The sequence below is a fragment of the Cherax quadricarinatus genome, chromosome 60 (genome assembly GCF_038502225.1).
Source record: "Cherax quadricarinatus isolate ZL_2023a chromosome 60, ASM3850222v1, whole genome shotgun sequence".
NCBI classification, from domain to species: domain Eukaryota; kingdom Metazoa; phylum Arthropoda; class Malacostraca; order Decapoda; family Parastacidae; genus Cherax; species Cherax quadricarinatus.
This window is the reverse complement of record NC_091351.1, coordinates 17,773,509-17,785,855: the sequence shown is the minus strand read 5'-3', so window position 1 is coordinate 17,785,855 and position 12,347 is coordinate 17,773,509. Positions and strand designations below refer to the sequence as shown.

Below are 12,347 nucleotides of genomic sequence, written 5' to 3'. Positions count from 1 at the left end.
TTTTGTTTTAATACTTCTGAGTGTCAGGAACGGATTAATTGTATTTACATTATTTCTTATGGGGAAAATTGATTCGGAAATCATAAATTTTGTTTATAGTAGCAGCTCCAGGAATGGATTAATTACGAAAAATGAGGGACCACTGTATAGAATAAAATATATGGTGTAGCATATCAGAATATATTACAAGCGACTGGCACTAGTGAACTATTGCCAGAGGTCAAGAGAAGTAGAAATGACAGATGACTATTTATTATAGTCATAAGTTATAGTCATAGGTTATAGGAGGGTGGGGGCAGGAGGAAAGAGGAGTGATTGGTGGAATGATGAAGTAAAGGGTGTGATAAAAGAGAAAAAGGTAGCTTACGAGAGGTTTTTACAAAGCAGAAGTATTATAAGAAGAGCAGAGTATATGGAGAGTAAAAGAAAGGTGAAGAGAGTGGTGAGAGAGTGCAAAAGGAGAGCAGATGAAAGAGTAGGAGAGGCACTGTCAAGAAATTTTAATGAAAATAAGAAAAAATTTTGGAGTGAGTTAAGCAAGTTAAGAAAGCCTAGGGAAAGTATGGATTTGTCCGTTAAAAACAGAGTAGGGGAGTTAGTAGATGGGGAGAGGGAAGTATTAGGTAGATGGCGAGAATATTTTGAGGAACTTTTAAATGTTGAGGAAGAAAGGGAGGCGGTAATTTCATGCACTGGCCAGGGAGGTATACCATCTTTTAGGAGTGAAGAAGAGCAGAATGTAAGTGTGGTGGAGGTACGTGAGGCATTACGTAGAATGAAAGGGGGTAAAGCAGCTGGAACTGATGGGATCATGACAGAAATGTTAAAAGCAGGGGGGGATATAGTGTTGGAGTGGTTGGTACTTTTGTTTAATAAATGTATGAAAGAGGGGAAGGTACCTAGGGATTGGCGGAGAGCATGTATAGTCCCTTTATGTAAAGGGAAAGGGGACAAAAGAGATTGTAAAAATTATAGAGGAATAAGTTTACTGAGTATACCAGGAAAAGTATACGGTAGAGTTATAATTGAAAGAATTAGAGGTAAGACAGAATGTAGAATTGCGGATGAGCAAGGAGGCTTCAGAGTGGGTAGGGGATGTGTAGATCAAGTGTTTACATTGAAGCATATATGTGAACAGTATTTAGATAAAGGTAGGGAAGTTTTTATTGCATTTATGGATTTAGAAAAGGCATATGATAGAGTGGATAGAGGAGCAATGTGGCAGATGTTGCAAGTTTATGGAATAGGTGGTAAGTTACTAAATGCTGTAAAGAGCTTTTATGAGGATAGTGAGGCTCAGGTTAGGGTGTGTAGAAGAGAGGGAGAATACTTCCCGGTAAAAGTAGGTCTTAGACAGGGATGTGTAATGTCACCATGGTTGTTTAATATATTTATAGATGGGGTTGTAAAAGAAGTAAATGCTAGGGTGTTCGGGAGAGGGGTGGGATTAAATTATGGGGAATCAAATTCAAAATGGGAATTGACACAGTTACTTTTTGCTGATGATACTGTGCTTATGGGAGATTCTAAAGAAAAATTGCAAAGGTTAGTGGATGAGTTTGAGAATGTGTGTAAAGGTAGAAAGTTGAAAGTGAACATAGAAAAGAGTAAGGTGATGAGGGTATCAAATGATTTAGATAAAGAAAAATTGGATATCAAATTGGGGAGGAGGAGTATGGAAGAAGTGAATGTTTTCAGATACTTGGGAGTTGACGTGTCGGCGGATGGATTTATGAAGAATGAGGTTAATCATAGAATTGATGAGGGAAAAATGGTGAGTGGTGCGTTGAGGTATATGTGGAGTCAAAAAACGTTATCTATGGAGGCAAAGAAGGGAATGTATGAAAGTATAGTAGTACCAACACTCTTATATGGATGTGAAGCTTGGGTGGTAAATGCAGCAGCGAGGAGACGGATGGAGGCAGTGGAGATGTCCTGTCTAAGGGCAATGTGTGGTGTAAATATTATGCAGAAAATTCGGAGTGTGGAAATTAGGAGAAGGTGTGGAGTTAATAAAAGCATTAGTCAGAGGGCAGAAGAGGGGTTGTTGAGGTGGTTTGGTCATTTAGAGAGAATGGATCAAAGTAGAATGACATGGAAAGCATATAAATCTATAGGGGAAGGAAAGAGGGGTAGGGGTCGTCCTCGAAAGGGTTGGAAAGAGGGGGTAAAGGAGGTTTTGTGGGTGAGGGGCTTGGACTTCCAGCAAGCGTGCATGAGTGTGTTAGATAGGAGTGAATGGAGACGAATGATACTTGGGACCTGACGATCTGTTGGAGTGTGAGCAGGGTAATATTTAGTGAAGGGATTCAGGGAAACCGGTTATTTTCATATAGTCGGACTTGAGTCCTGGAAATGGGAAGTACAATGCCTGCACTTTAAAGGAGGGGTTTGGGATATTGGCAGTTTGGAGGGATATGTTGTGTATCTTTATACGTATATGCTTCTAAACTGTTGTATTCTGAGCACCTCTGCAAAAGCAGTGATAATGTGTGAGTGTGGTGAAAGTGTTGAATGATGATGAAAGTATTTTCTTTTTGGGGATTTTCTTTCTTTTTTGGGTCACCCTGCCTCGGTGGGAGACGACCAACTTGTTTAAAAAAAAAAAAAAAAAAAAAAAAGTAATAAAACAAGTGATGGTGGCACTGATGTGCAGGGAATCACAGTATACATAAACTGAGCATGCAATTGAGAAGAAAGCATAAGCCTACCGTGTGAAGTGTCTTTCCCGTTACCTCTACTAAGCATGAAATAAATTTGCATGGAAATGAAAGGGGAAAATTACCATAGGCCTAGCTGCCGTGTGAATAATAAAACAGCAATCCCAGTATAGTGCAGTGAAAAGAAAAGTGTATCTTGAATAAATGTAGTGTATATACTTGTGATAACCAGTGTACAGCACAGTGATAAAATACCAGTGATAAAATAAAAGGAAACTACAGGTCTCCCTCAACATTTGCGAGGGTTAGGGGATCAAGAGCCTTGCAAATGTTGAAAAATCGCAAATGTTTGGTGCCCCAATATATTGTAGGGAAATAAAATACAATACTGCTTCCTTAACTTGTTGAACCATTAACAATCATAAAATACATGAAAACGTCATAAACTGTACTAAATACATACATGTCATGGTTTAAATACCACTGCCTCCACCACAGCCTCCACTACTTCCTGAACCACTGCGAGTCCCTACTACCCTCCCTCCGACCCCCGCAACTGGCAGCCAGCCCTCCCACCACTGTGTAGTGAGTGTTTTGTTTGTTCATTATTTGCTGTTAAACTACAGTATAAATAATGTAAACCCATCCATGACTGCATATTAGAATGGCTATTCGGACAGGTATTGGACGGTGACATCAAGTGTTTACTCTTGAACACAGCAAAGAATCAAACATTTCTGCTACTGCTAATAATAACAATAGTAATAATAATAATAATAATAATAATAATAATAATAATAATAATAATAATAATAATAATAATAATAATAAATACAATATAATTGAAGAAGGAAATTGTACAAAAATACGAGGGAGTGGTTGACACATCGTAAGTGTGGCTTTGTTTATGCTGGAGTGAGCATTAGTCTCCGTGCTCTTCCAAACATTTCACAATAATTCATTGTGTTTGGTGCTTGTAGATTGAGTGTGACTGGAGAGGTAGAGGCAGTGGTTGAGGAAGCGGTTGAGGCAGTGGGTGAGGCAGTGGGTGAGGCAGTGGGTGAGGCAGTGGGTGAGGCAGCGGTTGAGGCAGCGGTTGAGGAAGCGGTTGAGGCAGCGGTTGAGGCAGCAGTTGAGGCAACAGTAGAGGCAGCAGTTGAGGCAGTGGTATTTAATAACATATATGTTATAAATAATAATAGTAAATGTTATTATTAATAACATGTATTATTATTATTATTAATAACATGTATGTTATTAAATACCACTGCCTCAACCGCTGCCTCAACTGTTGCCTCAACTGCTGCCTCACCCACGGCCTCAACCGCTGCCTCGCCCACTGCCTCGCCCACTGCCTCACCCACTGCCTCACCCACTGCCTCACCCACTGCCTCACCCACTGCCTCAACCACTGCCTCGCCCACTGCCTCACCCACTGCCTCACCCACTGCCTCGCCCACTGCCTCACCCACTGCCTCACCCACGGCCTCAACCGCTGCCTCGCCCACTGCCTCACCCACTGCCTCAACCGCTGCCTCAACCGCTGCTTCACCCACTGCCTCATCCACTGCCTCTACCAATCCAGTTGCACTCAATCTACAAGCACCAAACACAATGAATTATTGTGAAATGTTTGGAAGAGCACGGAGACTACTGCTCACTCCAGCATAAACAAAGTCACACTGACGATGTGTCAACCACTCCCTCGTATTTTTGTACAATTTCCTTCTTCAATTCTATTGTATTATTATTATTATTATTATTACTGTTGTTATTATTAGCAGTAGCAGAAATATTTGATTCTTTGCTGTGTTCAAGAGTAAACACATGATGTCACCTTCCAATACCTGTCTGAATAGCCATTCTAATATGCAGTCATGAATGGGTTTACATTATTTATACTGTAGATTAATAGCAAATAATGAACAAACAAAACACTCACCACACAGTGGTGGGAGGGCTGGCTGCCAGTTGCGGGGGTCGGAGGGAGGGTAGTAGGGACTCGCAGGTGGCGGGAAACTTAAATATGATTTGGCGGCTGGGAATTTGACGGCTGGGAATCTGGTGGTTGGGAATTTGGCGGTTGGGAATTTGGCGGTTGGGAATTCGCAAATGTGTGAAGCCCGCGAATGTTGAGGGAGACCTGTACAAAACAATAGTGAAATGTTTCAGTGTGGGTCAATCTACTTGTCCTGGTGTTGACATGTGACAAGTGATACACACAGGTTTGAGTTACCACATATAACAAAGGGACTAGGATACCGAGACATAATAGAAGGACCTAGTGAACCTAAATTGTCAGTGGAACAATACAAGGATAGTGATTAAACATAACGTAAGTGGTTTAAACTAAAATGTGGTACTGCATGCGAGAAGTGCCACATACCCTGCAGTGGTGTGCTACAGCCATATGTCTGGCAGTGCTGCCAGGCAGCCAATCAGGCCTATCATACACAACCATAAAACACCATATACCCCATACCACAATATCCAGTCTAGACCAGTGTGAGGAACTCGGTAAGATCAGTAAATTTAAATATATATATGAGTGATCAGAGAGGAATGAATCTGGAAAGAGTTATACAGCAAACAAAACAAATTAAATGCATATTATAGCCATAATATAGTCACCCCCCTACCCCCTCTCCCCCCCAAAAAAAAATTCACCCACTACCCACATGCTGCAAGCCTCGGTTTCTATTAATACATCTCACATATTACTGTCACCAGTGAGAGAAAGGTAAAGTGGAAATCAGTTTTCTTTCGTGGCATACAGAGTGAAGTAGGATAATAGCAGGATGTCAATACAGCATACCTATGGAACATGTAAAAAAATCCTTGGAAGGAAATCCAGGATCACATGCAACCTGCGCTTTTCCAAACATCATATCTCTTGTACAAGACTAAACACAGCCTCAAAAAATGACCTCGAACTAGCAAGGTGCTTCTGGTTGTGCAATAAAGATACAGAACTTTGGGCAGGTATCAGAAAGGCATTAAGGAGGGCAACAAATGATAAAAATAACCAAGAAAATGAAGATGAACTCTTGGACAATCTACCAAAAATATATAAAACATGGGAGAAAGAGATAGGAGGAGTGAACCAAAAAATGCAGAATGCCAAGACCACAACCCATACCACAACAGATGTCTTGAAACTATATAGTCACTCACTGAAAAAAACACAGGAAACAAAAACATCAGTTAACCCAACCTCCCCCACACAGTGCTAACACAGACCCATCCCCCAGTCCTAGCACTACTGCCCACAGGGCTAGTGTTGTCCCAGGCTCAGCCCCCAGCCCCCAGCCCCAGTGCTGACTCAGTCTCAGCCCCAGCCTTAGTGCCAGTCCAGACTCTACTAGGGACCCTACCACAGTCACCACTAAAACCTTAAATATACAGCCATCATTGCACAAGACCACAGCCCACATTACAGATGTAGTGCAGGAGTCTCTTCTTTTTCTGGGGAAAGTACATAGATGGAATTCAGGACAGGGTGGCCCTGGCTTGGATATTGAGGATTGTAGTGCAGTCCTAGAAACTGCAGAAGTTGAAAACATACCTACCAACATTTCTACCCAACCAAAATTAAAAATGTGCAAATTCTATGTTTGGGGCATCTGTAAGCATGGAATATCTGAAAAAAACAAATGGGACATGCAACTTTGACCATCCCAAAATATCTAGTGACCTCCTGTCTAAAGGAGTGTGTCGTTCACCCTCTCTGTAATTTTTCACCCAGAAATGTGCCATTCTTCAGTCCTCCAAAAGCAGTTACACCACCAGCTGTCCTGCATATCATCTAAAAGAGACCAGGAGGTACAGACCTCACAAGACAAACAATAGTAGCTACGACAACCCCACGCCAGGTGATTTTTTTTTTGTGGAAGGAAACGGAAAAAGAAAATGGAAGGAAATAACAAAAATAGTCCACCACCTTGGAGCCTTGTTGGACTGGAGGCATAGCCAGTGGCCGCCCATGGCCCTCCAGAACTACAACTACTGATGCCAATAACAAAATCCCCCCAACAAACACAGAATTCAACCTCGTTCATATTTGCTAATATACAGGGCCTTAAGCCATCCACCAACAACAAAATACCTTTTATCAGTGGAGTCGAATGCAATGTTTGCAGCCTTCACAGAGACTCACACAAAAGATCACTTTGACAACGAAATATGGATAAATGGGTACAACCTTTTTAGATGCGACAGAAAGAACCAGCAACAACGGGGGGTTGACCTGTATATCAAAGAGTCGCTCATCTGCACGGAGATGCTGAACACCACAAATGATGTAGTTGAAGTTCTAACAATAAAGATCAAGAACCAAAACCTAGTCATCATGGTTATATATAAGCCACCAGCTGCAGCCTCCCAACAGTTCAAGAAACAGCTACCAAAAATTGATTACTGTTTGGAAAGCCTTCCAGCTCCATCCCCAAACATCTTACTGCTTGGTGATTTCAACCTAAGGCATACAAAATGGAAGAATGTAGCAAATAATGTTATAGCAGAAACAATCCCTGAAGGTAGCACAGATGAAAGGTCACGCACACAAGCTACTAAATCTCTGCGATAAACACACCCTAAGTCAGCAGATAGTGGAGCCAACAAGGCTAGAAAACACACTTAACCTTATCTTCACAAATAATGAAGACATGGTAAGAGACATAACAATATCAAAAATAACTAATTCCAATCACAATCTAATTGAAGTTCAGACTTACATGCACAGGGGTCCTGATCAGTAAAATGCACGTATCTGTGAAGATGTCTTCACCACATACAACTTGAACAACAAGAACATCAACTGGGACCAGGTAAACCTGGTCTTAAATGAAACATGTTGGGAAGATATCTTAAATAACATGAATCCAAACCAGTGCCTTGAAAGGATCAACTTCCTGGCAGCTGAAATATGTTCTAGGCATATTCCCCTAAGAAAGAAGAAGAGCAGGAGTAAACTGGAGAGAGAAAGACACTCCCTCTACAGAAGACGACGAAGAATCACCAAGCTCCTCAAGAATGCAAGATTATCTGATATGCAGAAGGAAGCGCTGACCAGGGAAATGGAAAGTATCGAACTTGAGTTAAAGGACTCTTACAGGAACCAGGAGAGACAGGAGGAGCAAACTAAGAGATTAGCAAACAAGCGATTAGCGAAACTGAAATAAATTCAAAATATTTCTTTTCATATGCCAAAAACAAGGCAACTACCACATCTAGTATTAGGCTCTTGCTCAGACAAGATAGGACTTACACAGATGACAACAAAGGAATGAGTGAGATACTGAAATCCCAGTACAACTCTGTGTTTAGTGAGCCACTAATCAGTCTCAAGATTGACTATCCAAATGATTTCTTCATGAATGAGCCTCAAAACTTCATCAATGTATGCCAGATTTTCAACATTACCCCAACTCCGATAAATTTGAAAAAGTCACTGACAACTTGCCCATACACTCGGCCCTGGGCCAAGACTTGTGGAACTCTGTGTTCATTAAGAACTGCAAGAAAACCTTTTCACGTGCCCTAAGTATACTATGGAGAAGGAGCTTAGACATACATGAAATTCCACAGTCACTTAAAACAACGGATACAGCCCCACTCCATAAAGGTGGCAGCAAAGCATTAGTTTAGAACTATAGACCAATAGCTCTAACATCCCACATCATAAAAATCTTTGAAAAAGTGCTAAGAAGCATGATTGCAAACCACTTAGATTCCCAAAAACTGCACAATCCAGGGCAACATGAGTTCAGAGCAGGTTGCTCCTGCCTCTCGCAACTACTGGATCACTATAATATGGTCTTGGAAGCACTGGAAGAAAAACAGAATGCAGGTGTAACATACACAGACTTTGCAAAAGCCTTTGACAAGTGTGATCATGGCATAATAACACACAAAATACATGCTAAGGGAACAACTGGCAAAGTGGGGAGACGGATCTTCAATTTTCTAACCAATCGAACACAAAGTGTAGTGGTCAACAGAGTTAAATCGGAAGCTGCCATAGTGAAAAGCTCTGTTCCACAAGGCACAGTACTTGCCCCCATCCTGTTCCTCTTCCTCATATCAGACACAGACAGAGATGTAATCCACAGCACTGTGTCATCCTTTGCAGACGATACTAGGATCTGCACGAGACTGTCATCTATTGAGGACACGGTTAACCTCCAAGAAGATATAAACCAAGTTTTCCAATGGGCAATGGAAAACTACATGATGTTCAATGAGGACAAATTCCAACTACTCCGTTATGGAAAACTGAAGGAGATAATAACTAGAACTACAAACTCTGGCCATACAATAGAGTGGAAAAATAATGTGAGGGACCTGGGAGTGGTAATGTCTGAGAATCTCACTTTCAAGGATCACAACAGTGCCACAATCATAACCGCAAAGAAAATGATAGGATGGATAATGAGAACGTTCAAAACAAGAGATGCCAAGCCAATGATGATCCTTTTCAAATCACTTTTTCTCTCTAGGCTGGAATACTGCTGTACATTAACATCTCCATTCAAAGCAGGTGAAATTGCAGATCTAGAGAGTGTACAGAGAACCTTTACTGCACATGTAAGTTCCATCAAACACCTCAACTACTGGGAACGCTTGGAAGCACTTGACTTGTACTCGCTGGAATGCAGGTGAGAGAGATATATCATAATCTACACTTGGAAAATCCTAGAAGGAATGGTCCTGAATTTGCACACAGAAATCACTCATTACAAAAGTAAAAGACTAGGGAGGCGATGCAAAATACCCCCAATAAAAAGTAGGGGCACCACTGGTACACTAAGAGAAAACACCACAAGTGTCTGGGGCCCAAGACTGCAAGACTGTTCAACAGTCTCCCACCAAGCATAAGGGGAATTACCAATAAGCCCCTGGCTGCCTTCAAGAGGGAGCTGGACAGATACTTAAATCCGGTGCCGGATCAGCCGAGCTGTGGTGTGTACGTTGGACTATGTGCAGCCAACAGTAACAGCCTGGTTGATCAGGCCCTGATCCACCGGGAGGCCTGGTTGTGGACTGGGCCACGGGGGCGTTGATCCCCGGAATACCCTCCAGGTCAGTTCAGAGTTGAGTAAGGCCCCACTTATATGGCAGGTTAGGTTCCAGGCTCCTACCGTAAAGTGGAAATCGCCGTAAAGTGGAACACCCTTTTTTTCACTTATAAATGCATATAAATACTCACTAACAAGTTTACACTAACATCTATTAAGTTAGCAATAGAACTAGGCATTAAAACATATGGTACACTCATCACTTACCTTAAAATATTTGTAGTCTTAATGTAGGGTGAGACAAGTAGTATTTACTCTAAGAAATCAAGTGTGGTATGTATGGTAGCCAGCCAAGCTACCATACCAGGCCACCCCACTCACACATAATATTCTATGACATTTAAAGTGTCCCAGAGCATATACAATTCACTCATTACTTAAAATATTTGTAGTCTTAATATAGGGTCAGAGGTGAGTAAACAAGATAAAACAAATAAATGAGAAAGAGAGAGAATGAGTGCATGAGAGAGGACAGGCGTGGAGTTATGTAAACAAACCAGGCGAACGCGAGTTTTGTAAACAAACCAGGTGTACGCCTCTGGTCTGTGTACACGTTGTCTCCATGCTGATACAGTAGAATAAATAAAGAGGAACACTCCCATTCTCGTGTAACATCATTTTTAGAAAAAATGACGCTCTTAGCGAAGGCATATGAAAGTAATAATTATCTACAGTTACCCCAGTAACACATTTTCCCTGATGTTGGACTAGAGAAAACATTCTTGCCATCACTCCTGCAAGTCATCTGGCTACCACATCTTATATTTATGTTAATTTATTCTACTGTGGGATGCAGTTATCATGTTTATATGTTACATATCATATTTATTACATAATTTTGAACAAATATCATAGATAGATTAATGAAAATGTATATATTAACATAATATATGACAATTAATGAGACTCAATGATGATGATTATTATTATTATTATTACCATTACTAATACTGTACCTCAAGACATAAGACACTCTTACTGATTTTAATGTGTACCTGCACGCCAGCACAGTGTGTAAATATATTTAGGTACAGGTATACAAAAGTATAATTATCAAAGTATACATGTATATATAAAATATTCTAGGTAGTAGGTTGGTAGACAGCAGCCACCCAGGGAGGTACTACCATCCTGCCAAGTGAGTGTAAAACGAAAGCCTGTAACTGTTTTACATGATGGTAGGATTGCTGGTGTCTTTTTTTCTGTCTCATGAACATGCAAGATTTCAGGTACATCTTGCTACTTCTACTTACATTTAGGTCACACTACACATACATGTACAAGCATATATATACACACCCCTCTGGGTTTTCTGCTATTTTCTTTCTAGTTCTTGTTTATTTCCTCTTATCTCCATGGGGAAGTGGAACAGAATTCTTCCTCCGTAAGCCATGCGTGTTGTAAGAGGCGACTAAAATGCCGGGGGCAAGGGGCTAGTAACCCCTTCTCCTGTATAAATTACTAAATTTGAAAAGAGAAACTTTTGTTTTCCTTTTTGGGCCACCCTGCCTCAGTGGGATATGGCCGGTTTGTTGAAAGAAAGAAATAATATATAAAATATCCTAGATAGTAGGTTGGTAGACAGCAACCGCCCAGGGAGGTACTACCGTCCTGCCAAGCGAGTGTAAAACGAAAGCCTGCAATTTTTTACATGATGGTAGGATTGCTGGTGTCCATTTTTCTGTCTCATAAACATGCAAGGTTTCAGGTACGTCTTGCTACTTCTACTTACACTTAGGTCACATTACACATACACGTACAAACATATATATACACACCCCGGTGGGTTTTCTTCTATTTTCTTACTAGTTCTTGTTTATTTCCCCTTACCTCCATGGGGAAGTGGAACAGAATTCTTCCTCCATAAGCCATGTGTGTTGTAAGAGGCAACTAAAATGCCAGGAGCAAGGGCCTAGTAACCCCTTCTCCTGTATATATTACTAAATGTAAAAGGAGAAACTTTCGTTTTTCCTTTTGGGCCACCCCGTCTCGGTGGAATACGACCGGTGTGTTGAAAGAAAGAATATATAAAATATGAAGTAACTTTTAAAAACGCTTGAAATTTTGGAAAGTTTCTAGACATAATGGAAAGATGCGGAGCTCACGGAGCACACAGAGAATATAAACAAACCGGGTGGGGCGCAGTGACCGTATTAGAAAGTCAGGTGGCGGGAGCTGTATAGCGAGTTTTTGTCATAATTTGAAATGTCTACAATAGCGAAACGCCGTAAAGCGAAATGCCGTAAAACTGGGCCCAACTGTATAATGATAAGTCATTCAATTCCTTCATTACAGTTTGTCTTTAGCCTTTACTTATTCAAAGTAAATCAACTATAACATCCTAAACATTAACAATTTAACACAAATTTTACCAAGATTTTTTTTTTTTTTTTTTTTTTTTTTTTAAACAAGTCGGCCGTCTCCCACCTTTGTTTCTCTTCTTATTTTTTTCTGGCAAACTTCATGAAACTTCTAGTGAACACTTTGGACCATCTTCTTAACTTACAATAAAAAAATATTTGAAATTGGACTATTATTAAAATTTTCCAAGTTGAATCCTGCTCCCACTCTTAATATTTCTGGGCCACGGTGAACCCTGGATACCTGAAAC

At 40.7% G+C, this 12,347-nt stretch overlaps 1 protein-coding gene across 2 annotated transcripts in view; it reads right to left on the bottom strand.

Moving 5' to 3' along the window:
- Window positions 1-12,347, bottom strand: part of Pink1 (PTEN-induced putative kinase 1) — a 263,559-nt gene that overhangs the window by 174,198 nt on the left and 77,014 nt on the right. The window lies entirely within an intron of this gene.